Source organism: Myxine glutinosa, chromosome 9 (assembly GCF_964187855.1).
Source record: "Myxine glutinosa chromosome 9, kmMyxGlut1.1, whole genome shotgun sequence".
Taxonomy (NCBI): Eukaryota; Metazoa; Chordata; class Myxini; order Myxiniformes; family Myxinidae; genus Myxine; species Myxine glutinosa.
In genome coordinates this window covers 11,032,862-11,044,901 of record NC_136269.1, presented here as the reverse complement: position 1 = coordinate 11,044,901, position 12,040 = coordinate 11,032,862, and the positions used below count along the sequence as shown (strand labels likewise).

Sequence of the window (12,040 nt, the reverse complement as noted above, 5' to 3'; positions counted from 1 at the left end):
CATCGATGAACTCGTTCTGTATTACCGAAGTAAATCCGCTTGAAGTGGTGCATTTAGTGAAGTAAACGGTGTAAATACGACGTAAGTAATCACAACCTGAGGATCCTTCGTGCACGCGCTGCTCGGTGTTCGTTTAACCACCAATCACAAGGCACAATTCGCCATCACCTGCGGACATTGGGAGAGGTTAAGGGAGAATTCAAGTTCACAGTTCACAGTTCACAATTCAGGAGTGCGAGCAGGTGAGACAGCAGATTTATCGTTATCAATGACGGTGTGCTAAGTGTCGTCGCGTGAGTAATAAGGTACGAGGAGGGCTGGAAGGGAACAGGACTTTGTACATTAGAAATGAGCTAATTTGTAGGGTTAGGGCGTCAACCTTTAGGGCGTGATAACAAAATAGCAACCTCGTGTGTGGCTCAGGTATTCATGGACGAGGTATGAGGATGACGTGTACTGATGCTAATGATATATGTCATTCGTAAATAGGTGCCAACTCTGATCAAGGTATGCTGAATAGGTAATACTTGGAAAGGATAAGCATTGTACACATTGTTTATAACCATTGTTTTGATGTGACCACTGTGTAAGGATAACTCTATAGTACTATAGGGATCATATAGAAACCTTTTATTGGTGACGAGAAGTTTCTTTTTAATGTTGACATTTTGTTATGACGAGGACAATGAGTGACTGCATCATCACTGCATCATTCCCCCTCCCATATTGTCATGACATACATCATGTTTTAATTTGTATTGTAAATAAACTATCAATGACTGTTATATCCTCATGGGGGCCACGGACTTAATCATATATGAACTCCATTATTTGTACTATTGTGACTCAGCGCGTCTCGCCATACGTCGTTTCAGAGGGATAGGCATCTTTGACCATTTCGGTGTCTTCAGGGTCTTTTGGATCCTCTGGGTCTTTAAGAGTCTTTGGGGTATTTTGGTTCTTCGGGGTATTTTGGGTCTTAAGGGTCTTTTGGCTCTTCAGGGTCTTCGGGGTGTTTTGGGTCTTCGGGGTGTTTTGGGTCTTCGGGGTGTTTTGGGTCTTCGGGGTGTTTTGGGTCTTCATGGTATTTTTGAGCCTCTGGGCCTTCAAGGGTATTTTGGGTCTTTTGGGTGTTTTGGGTATTCGGGGGCTTTAAGGGTATTTTGGTTCTTCAAGGGTCTTGGGGGAATTAAAGGGTCGTCAAAGGTCTGAGGGGTCTCAACAGTCTAAACGTAATTAAGAGGGTTTATTAAGAGGGTGTTAATTTTATTTGAAGAAAACGAAAACGTTTTCGTCGCATATAAACATAACGACATAACCATATACGTTTGCTCTATTATTAACTAGAACATCACTCAGTAGAAGTAGAGAGCATACCTCCACCTGGTTGGCCATATCACTCAATGGTGAAAAATCTCTTTAAAAATTATACTAGCCGGATCCGGATCTTCACCAAAATCGAATCGAATCGTCCTTGTCAAACACTCAACCTGTCCAACAGGTTTTGTCCAAATCCATCCATAACTTTTTGAGATATTCTGCTATATATTGGTTTTAGCCCCATCTCTCAATGGTGAAGAAGCACATGAAAAATTAAATAATTCTCATATCCGAATCCATATTCAGATCTTCACCAAAATCGAATCTCTTTGTCCTTGTCACACACCCAACCTGTTCATCAAGTTTCGTCCAAATCCGTCCATAACTTTTTGATATATTCTGCTATGTATCGTTTTTGGCCATATCTCCTAATGGTGAAGAATCACATGAAAAATTAAATAATTGCCATATCCGAATCCATATTCAGATCTTCACCAAAATCTAATCTCTTTGTCCTTGTCACACACCCAACCTGTCCAACAAGTTTCGTCCAAATCCGTCCACACCTTTTTGAGATATCCTGCTATGTATCGTTTTTTGGTCCTATCTCCTAATGGTGAAGAATCACTTTAAAACTTCTCGTAGCCGGATCCGAATCCGGATCTTCACCAAAATCTAATCATTTAGTCGGTGTCACATACGCCACATCTCTGCCAAATTTCGTCTGAATCCTTCCACAACTTTTTGAAATGTTTTGTTCACAAACGGACAGACAGACAGACAGGAGTGAAAACATAACCTCCATTCCACCTTTGGTGGCGGAGGTAATAATGCCCTTAAAATAGCCATTTACCTCGTAAAGAGTATAAGAATGTAAGGCAAAGCCGGATTCGAACCTTAGACCTTGCTAATGTAGGATAATGCAGGGTCATCAGATATACTGTTGTTACATCACTGTGGGATCTACTGTTGGACGGGATCCTGCTTGTACCCTGGCCATTATGCTGGGCCACATCGCATGGCCTTCTGGGTAATTTTATTCAATATGGGATTCGAACTTGGGGTCACAGTCACGACAATACCCAGAAGGAAACAAGAGATCGTCATGAAGGACGTTAACATTGATCTCTCTGAGTTCTCATTGCAAACGTCAGTTTTTGAAAACTATATGATTGGCTGATTGCAAGAAGTATCACTTATGGATTTAACGACTCATTTTGAAATGAGGCCAATGCAGTGCAGTAAATTCAGCGAATACATACAGTAAATACAGTACAGCGAATACATGCAGTGAATACATACCGGAATACATACATTGAGTATACAGTACAGTGAATACATATTGTGGCGGACATGATGGCTCGCTGGCGCGGTGACATCATTCCGCACACCAAGAGGGTGTCGGCCACGCCCGAGGGGTAGGCGTGGCCTCGGGATATACACGGGGCACGCAGCCCCGAGCAAGTCAGTGCTATAGTTGAGCTTTGGAATAAAGACTCTTTTTGGTTACCTACGTTGTTGCTTATCTTCTTGGCAAACAAGTCGTGCGCATAGCACCGCACTTCACTGGTGACCTCGACGCTGGTTCAGCCACCGCCGACCAACAGAACGCGCCATGTCAAACAACGCGGTCGCGGTGAAGCTCCCTGAGTTTTGGGAAGCTCAGGCCGAGGTATGGTTCGTGCAGGCCGAGGCACAGTTCCAACTTCGAGGTGTAACGGCGGATGAGATGCGTTATTACCACGTCATCGCCACCCTCGGGCCCGGCACAGCCGCCCGAGTCGTGTCTGTCCTGCGGAACCCACCGGCCGACCACAGGTACGAGGCGATCAAGCGTCTCCTCATCGCCGCGTTTGGCCTCACGGAGTGCGAACGGGCCGACCGCCTCCTGGACCTTCCCGAACTCGGCGACACACAACCATTGGTCTGGATGGACTACATGCTGTCGCTGCTGGGTGACAAAGCCCCGGAATTTTTATTCCAGGCGCTCTTTCTACGCCAGCTACCGGCACAGGTACGCCTCGCGTTGGCCAGTTCCAAAATAAAGGAACCCCGCACTCTGGCCGTCCAGGCCGACAAGTTTTTCGTGGCTTGTGACACGCGGGCGAGAGTCGGTGCGGCCGTCGCGGATCCCGAGACTGATGCTGCTGCACACCTCGTGGATCCCGAGGCTGATGCCGATGCACACCTCATGGCCGCCGCCACGCCCCGCCCACCACCACCGCGAAAGCCGCGGCCTCCGCCTCCGCCGCAAACCTGGTGCCGTTTCCACGCCAGCTTTGGCCACAAGGCTAGGAATTGTTGCCCGCCGTGCTCGTTTGGCAAGTCGGGAAACGCCCGGGCCGGCGCTCGGTAGCGGCTTTGAGCATCAGCCTTTCCGGCAGCCTCCTTTTTGTCATGGACACCTTGTCCGGGCATCGCTTCCTCTGCGACACAGGCGCACAGGTGAGCGTTATCCCCGCCTCCACGTCCGACAAGCGAACCGCGGGCCAGGGCCCCGCGTTGCTTGCAGCCAACGGTACACCCATACGCACATTCGGGAAGCGCTGCCTCTCCCTGCGGTTTGGAGGGCAACGCTTTCAATGGACGTTCGTAACCGCCAGCGTGCCCATGGCATTGCTCGGTGCGGACTTCCTATGTGCAAATGGGTTGTTGGTGGACGTGAAGCACAGACGGCTCATCCAGGCCGAAACGTTCAGCTCGCTTGCTTGCGCGCTGAGCAGTTCGTTGGGCAGCTCCCTGAGCGGCTCACCGAGCGGATCGCCAAGCGGCTTGCTGAGCGGTTCGGTCCCGGCGAGGTTGGTCTGTACGCTTCCGGCAGCAGACGAGTTCACCCGCCTCCTCGCCAGCTTCCCGGCCCTCACGCGGCCCACCTTCTCGGCGGTGGCCGTCAAGCACGGGGTGGAACATCACATCCCCACCGTCGGGCCACCGGTCTACGCCCGGGCACGCCGCCTCGAGCCGACGAAGCTCGCGGTGGCGAAGGCGGAGTTCGCTACGCTGGAGCGGCTGGGCATCGTACAGTGCTCCAAGAGCGCTTGGGCGTCGCCACTGCACATCGTGCCGAAGCCCAGCGGGGGATGGCGGCCGTGCGGAGACTACTGCTGCCTCAACGATGCCACCACCCCCGACCACTACCCGGTCCCTCGCATTCAGGACTTTTCCACCCGGTTGGCGAAAATGTCCTTCTTTTCTAAGGTGGACCTCATCCGCGGATACCACCAGGTCCCCGTCAGGCCAGAGGACATACCGAAGACGGCCGTCATTACACCATTCGGCCTCTTCGAGTTTCTTTGGATGCCCTTCGGGTTGAAGAATGCGGCTCAGGCGTTCCAACGGTTGATGGACAGCATCTTGCACGACTTGGATTGCGTTTACGTCTACCTGGACGACATCCTCATCGCGAAGCGCGTCCCGCGAAGAGCACCTCCGCCACCTCCGCACGCTCTTCGAATGCCTGGGCCAGCATGGCCTGATCGTAAACCCCGCCAAGTGCCGGTTCGGCATCGCCGAAATCGACTTTTTGGGGCACCGCCTCACCAGGCACGGGGCCACCCCCTTACCGGGAAAGGTGGAGGCGGTCAAGGGGTTTCCGCGCCCCCGCACGATCAGGGGGCTCCAGGAGTTCCTGGGCATGGTGAACTTTTACCACCGTTTCCTGCCCCGCGTCGCCCAGCTCCTGCGCCCCCTGCACGAGGCCCTCCGGGGGAAGCCAGGCAAAGGTGAAGTTGTTTGGACCGAGCAGATGGACGCGGCGTTCGCGGTCGCAAAGCTCGCCTTGGCTCATGCCACCATGCTCGCGCACCCGGCGCTCAATGCACCGATCGCCCTCACCACCGACGCGTCGGACTACGCGGTGGGCGCCGCGCTGTGCACGAGCAATGGGTGCGTGGTGCTTGGCAACCGCTGGCGTTTTTCAGCCGGCAGCTTCGCCCGCACGAACGCCGGTACAGCACCTTCGACCGCGAGTTGCTCGGGTTCCACCTGGCGGGCCGGCACTTCCGCCATCTGCTCGAGGGCCGTTCGTTCACGGCCTTCGTCGACCACAAGCCCCTGGTCTTCGCGATGGCCAAGGTCGCTGAGCCATGGTCGGCCCGGCAGCAGCGTCACCTCTCGGCCGTGTCCGAGTACACGACGGACATCCGGCACGTCGCGGGAAAGGACAACCCGGTGGCGGATTGCCTTTCCCGGTCCGTCGCCCACGCGGTCCACCTCGGGATCGACTATGCCCGGATGGCGGCGGACCAGACCGCCGACCCCGATGTCCAGGCCTTGCGGACCACCGTCATGGGCCTCCGCGTCACCGAGGTGCCATTCCACGGCGTGGGCACGGCCCTCTTGTGCGACGTCTCCCTCGGGCGGCCTCGCCCCATCGTGCCCGCAGGCTGGCAGCGCCCGGTTTTTGACGCCATCCACGGCCTGTCCCACCCGGGCACGAAGGCCTCCAGAGGCTGGTCACCGACAAGTTCATCTGGCATGGCCTCTGGAAGGCCATCCACGATTGGACCAGGATGTGCCTCGCGTGCCAGCGTGCGAAGGTGCACCGCCACACCCAGGCCCCGTTGGCCCCGTTCACGGTGCCCGAACGTCGGTTCGACCACGTTCACGTGGACTTGGTGGGACCTCTGCCCCCCTCGTCGGGTTTCACCCACGTCCTCACCATGGTGGACCGCACCACCCGGTGGCCGGAGGTCGTGCCTTTGGCGGCGACGACGGCGGCGGATGTCGCGCAGGCATTCATCGCCACCTGGGTTGCCCGGTTCGGCGCCCCCTCGGACATCTCGTCCGACCACGGCCCCCAGTTCACCTCGGAGCTCTGGGGGGCGGTCGCGCGGGGGCTCGGCGTCCAGCTGCAACGCACCATGGCCTACCACCCCCAGGCCAACGGCCTGTGCGAGCGCTTCCACCGCTCCTTGAAGGCCGCGCTCCGGGCCACCATCCGCGACGGCGGCTGGGTCGCAGGCTCCCCTGGGTCCTGCTGGGCCTCCGGACGGCGCCCAAGGACGACCTGCGTGCATCCGCGGCGGAGTTGGTCTTCGGACAACTGCTGCGGGTGCCGGGCGAGTTCCTCCCCGACTCCACGGCACTATGGTCCGCTGCGCAGCAGCGCTCCGCACTGCAGGAGTCCACCCGGAGGTTCGCCCCGGTGCCGACTGCACACCACGGGTGCCCGCCAATGCACGTCGCCCCAGAGCTTCGCACGGCGGAGTACGTGTTCGTTCGCCACGACGCCCACCGGACACCGCTGCGGCCCCCGTATGACGGGCCCTTCCGCGTGCTGGAGACCGGGGCGAAACACTTCACCCTCGACATCGGCGGTACTCCTGACCGCGTTTCCATGGGCCGGCTCAAGCCGGCCCACCTCGATGTGGACCGCCCCCCGCCAGTGGCTCGGCCCCCGCATCGGGGCCGCCCCCCGGTGGGCGGACCTCCGGCACCTCCCAGCCCCGCCGGCACGCCCCCCCCCCCCCCCGGTCCTGCACCCATCCCAGGTGCCGCCGGAGGCATCCCAGATGACATCCCAGCATCTCAGGCGCCGCCAGCCGCCAGAGGGCGCTTCGGCCGGGTCATCCGTTTGCCCCGCAAACTGACCTTTCAGGTGCGCAGGAATTCTGGGGGGGCGCGTGTGGTGGACACGATGGCTCGCTGGCGTGGTGACATCATTCCGCGCACCAAGAGGGTGTCGGTCACGCCCCAGGGGTAGGCGTGGCCTCGGGATATACACGGGGCGCGCAGCCCCGAGCAAGTCAGTGCTATAGTTGAGCTTTGGAATAAAGACTCTTTTTGGTTACCCGCGTTGTTGCTTATCTTCTTGGCAAACATGTCGTGCGCATAGCACCGCATTTCAATAAAGTGAATACAGTACAGCGAATACAAGACAGTGAATAGGCTACAGTACAGTGAATATACAGTATAGTGAATACATATAGTGAATACAAGACAGTGAATAGGCTACAGTAGAGTGAATATACAGTATAGATACAGTACAGTGAATACATACAGTGACTACAGTACAGTGAATACAAGACAGTGAATAAGCTACAGTACAGTGAATATACAGTACAGTGAATACAAGACAGTGAATAGGCTACAGTCCAGTGAATATACAGTGCAGTGAATACATATAGTGAATACAAGACAGTGAATAGGCTACAGTAGAGTGAATATACAGTACAGATACAGTACAGTGAATACATAGTGACTTCAGTACAGTGAATACAAGACAGTGAATAGGCTACAGTAGAGTGAATATACAGTACAGATACAGTACAGTGAATACATACAGTGCCTACAGTACAATGAATACAAGATAGTGATTAGGCGACAGTACAGTGAATATACAGTACAGTGAATACATATAGTGAATACAAGACAGTGAATAGGCTACAGTACAGTGAATATACAGTACAGATACAGTACAGTGAATACAAGACAGTGAATAGGCTTCAGTACAATGAATATACAGTACAGTGAACACATATGGTGAATATACAGTACAGTTAACACGTACAGTGAATACGGTTGAGTGAATAGGCTACAGTACAGTGAATATACAGTGCATTGAACACACACAGATAATAAAGTAGAGTGAATATACAGTACAGTGAACACGTACAGTGAATATGGTACAGTGAATAGGCTATAATACAGTGAATACATATATAGTGAATACCCACTTAGTATGCGTATAAAAAGAGAAACATCAGCAATTTAGAATGAGGTAATGCCATTTGCCTGAACATGACGCTATGTTATGCAAAAGGTGCTTTGCTGTTCGTTTTGTGAATAAATTAAAATGTTTCCTCCCCCCCCACCCCCCGCCCCCCGCCCTGAATTCAGCAAGTGAGGGACGCTGAGGTGGGGTCAGGGTTGTTGAAGGATTCAGAGACGAGCTGACCAACATCCTTTTTCAGCTTGTTTTTCACTTCCCTGGTGTGGGTAACTAGGATTAGTGGATCATCACCAGATGTGGTGTCATCACAGCCATGGGCTTGCTTATACGTAAGCATGAAATACATCATCACGTGAGTTCCCATCACACTAGCTCTGATCTCACCAAGCCGGGACATCCCATTATGTGAATAGTCTGCGGATCATCAACCATTCCTACCCTTCTGTTTACACGAGTGTCCTATTAAATGTCTCCAATAAGAATATTTTTTTTGTTATTTTTTTTTTAATGTTCAGCAAAAAGAAGCTAACCGAACAATTCAGATGATGTTCATGATTCTTATTTATATCAATGCATCAATTTAACCTTCAATTGTGTTTGCGAATAGAGTTGAGAAACATGATGTCATATCTGCTTGGGTGGGATTTCTCAGGGTCAAGATTTTTGCATTACATGGAGACCTTTGGCTGCGCAGGACCATTTCACTTCTTCGTACGTCTCCATGTACATGTTCACTCCGTAAACTGCAAACCAATCCTGAATGGTGGGTGGTGCTGCCAAGGAGGTGATGTATCATAGTGTGAAGTAATGGACGTTTTGGAAAACGCTTCAAAAAGCTTTGATGAGATGCCACCTTTCCTGGTTGTGACTTGCTGATGTTTAGAAGAGTTGTCTTCGTGTTTTGTGTTTCATTATTCTGAGTCTGTCACGTTATTTACGAGTGATGGTGAGGCAATGTATTGGTTCATTGTGATTTAATGCTTCCATATGGTACTTGTGATTCGACATGGACAAAATTATTGGATCGCATTTAAACACAAGGTGTGTCATTAATATCTGACACATCTATTTCTGTAATAAACCAAGACTGTGTAAAGTAAGTTATGTTTTTAGTAGAGTAAAGTGAAGTACAGGTTTGGGAAATTGTATGACATCATAGCAGTATGCGCAACCCAGCCCTACTTCGAAAAGTCACGTCTTTTAAAATGCTGTCCATTACAATGGATGCACTCCCTGCATCAAACCAGTGCATTGTTCATTGCTGCTTTCAATGTGTCATTATCAATGGCAGTGATGGCTTCAGTAATCATCATCTTGAGTTCATCTACATATGTGGGATGTGTCTTGTAAAACTGTCTCTTCAAAAATCCTCAGAGGAAGAAATCCGCTTGGGTCAAATCTGGGGATTGGGGTGGCCATGAAATGCTCGCTGAGTTGCAATAACAGAGCCTAATTTAATATAGAGGTTTACAATTTTAAACCATGACTGTGTATATGTATATGTATGTGTGTATATATATGCACACACATACATATATTGTTACGGCCCGGGGTTCGGGTCCACTATGAGGGGGTTAGCCTCCGTTCCCTCCCGAACCGACCGGACCAGATGCTGCCGCGCACGAATAACTTCGTACTTCGGCAGGTTGTGAACCAGCCACTACAAACGCCAATTGGTCCGTCGTGCGATATCGGGGTCCAATCGTCTGACACCACTTACCTGTACCATGTGACAGTTTCAATCAGGGAACATTTCCCCCGGCAGTATACCACCTGGATGGAAATTTAGAAGGCCAAGCAACTGTTTGTACACGCCGGGCTGATGCTAATTTTGTTATGGCCGATCACTACTCTGGGTGCGAGCAATGGCGGTCCAATGGAAGAAAACCATTCACGGACAGAGGGAAAGGAAACGTTTAATAATTAGATTTACTTACAAGTATTTACAGTGCAACTTATCGATAGGAAAGAAAAAGGGGACAAGAAGCAGAAACCTAACTTATTCTAAGTCTTATGAAGATTACTATGAATAAACACAACAAGGGAGTCCAGCACACATTCATGGGGGATGGGAGGAGGTACGAACGTATACTTGATTCCTCTTTTCTTAATTCCAAAGATAACTTAATTCCTCTTTTCTTAATTCCAAAGATAACTTAATTCCTCTTTTCTTAATTCCTAAGATAACTTAATTCCTCTTTTCTTAATTCCTAAGATAACTTAATTCCTCTTTTCTTAATTCCTAAGATAACTTAATTATTCTCATTCATCTTTTCTCCCACCTCTGGAACAAACTCCCTCGCTCTCTTCAATCCCACTCCTCCCTCCAGGTCTTTAAAACACCTGTTCACCACCATCTCTTATCTTCCCCCATCCAAAACCTTGATCTTTTCTACCCCCGCTAATTCACCCCAGATCCACTTTTTTGAAATACCAACTTCTTTCCTGGAAGTCCTTGCAGTGTCCATATGTTTTATACTTCTCACCACCCCCACTTCCCACGCCTCCTTCCCCTAAGTCCTCTCCCACCCAAAGTTCTCCTAATGTCCCTGCTCTCAAATGTTGTGTTTGTGTCCTTCCCTCTCTCTCCCCTTCCCTTGTCTCCCGCTCCCCTTATTATATGTTTTATGTGTCTGTTTGATTTTTTTGGTGTGATTAATGTTAGCTCTTACACGAGCCTCGATCTTGTATCCCAAAAAATATATATATATATTAATTAATTAATTCGTAATTAATGTATGATTTATAAGAAGTCTAGTTTATGATTTGAAAACTATCTCGTATATACAGTAAACCTACATGCTTTCCAAATGTAACTTTTTATTATTCACAAAGCTGAAAATATGTTGGAGATTTGCACACAGAGTGAGTTGTTCAGAACCACTCCCATTATAGGATTGTTTAGATCACTGAAGGGTGACTGTCCTTCTTACACATTTGTCCTGCATGACCTTCAGGATCACAGTCTATACTCCCTGGAGGGATGCATGTCAGTTCGCCTCTCAGCTGCCTTTCCTTTCGAATCCCGACTCAACTATAAACTGTCATCGCGGTGTTTCACAGGCAGGGTGAATCATCAATGTGTGTGACGTCCCTCGGGTGGACATTGAACTGGGTGTCCCATCTGCGATCAGTAGTTGGTGGGCGTTAAAGATCCCAGGGTGTCCTTCGTGAGCAGTAGACGAGCAATCTCTACCTCTCAATGCATCGACCACCAGTTAAGGGATCGATCAATTCCATATCTACTAGTCCCATATCAATATCTAATCTAATATCTAATATGTAATCTAATCCCATATCTAATCCCATATCTAATCCCATAATATCCCAATATTATATCCCAATATAATGACATCTAATCCCATATCAATCTAGTTGAGGGATCAATTCGTGCTTTATTGCCATAACCACTTTGTCGGGAGAAGATGATTGAAATAATTTTGAAATGCCTACAGGTTGCAACAAGCAGATATTAACGATCGTTACTACGATCAAACACACATCACTCATAAAATTGGCTGCATGAAGTGCTTTGATGATGCACCGTGCGGTGTGCTGCTTACCTTTACCTTTTAAATAAACACAAGTAACAACTATCGGGGATGCCTCTTCGTGGTGGTTGTACCCCCCCAACGCAAGTCAGGGGCCAAATCTTCCCATTATTCCCTTTTGCCAGGATTCATCAGAGCAGCGATGCGAGGTCACGGTCAGAGTGCCGATCGGTCCCCATAGACAGGCCCTTTCCCTCTTGTCTCTCTCTCTCTCTCTCTCTCTCTGTCTCTGTCTCTGTCTCTGTCTCTGTCTCTGTGTCTGTCTCTGTGTCTGTCTCTCTGTGTCTGTCTCTCTTTCTCTGTCTCTCTCTCTCTGTCTCTGTCTATCTGTCTCTCTGTCTCTGTGTCTGTGTCTCTGTGTCTCTGTCTCTCTCTCTCTCTGCCTCTGTCTCTGTCTCTCTCTCTCTCTCTCTCTCTGTCTCTGTCTCTGTCTCTGTCTCTGTCTCTGTCTCTCTCTCTCTCTGTCTGTCTGTCTCTGTGTCTCTGTTTCTGTGTG

The 12,040-nt window shown here is 50.3% G+C and overlaps 1 long non-coding RNA gene across 1 annotated transcript; it reads left to right on the top strand.

Moving 5' to 3' along the window:
• The first annotated feature begins 8,169 nt into the window (after positions 1 to 8,169).
• LOC137434754 (uncharacterized) lies at positions 8,170 to 11,543 on the top strand. The gene is made up of 3 exons (XR_013624486.1): positions 8,170 to 8,345; positions 8,646 to 8,756; positions 10,951 to 11,543. It is a non-coding gene; the product is annotated as an uncharacterized LOC137434754 (long non-coding RNA).
• The last annotated feature ends 497 nt before the right edge of the window (positions 11,544 to 12,040 follow it).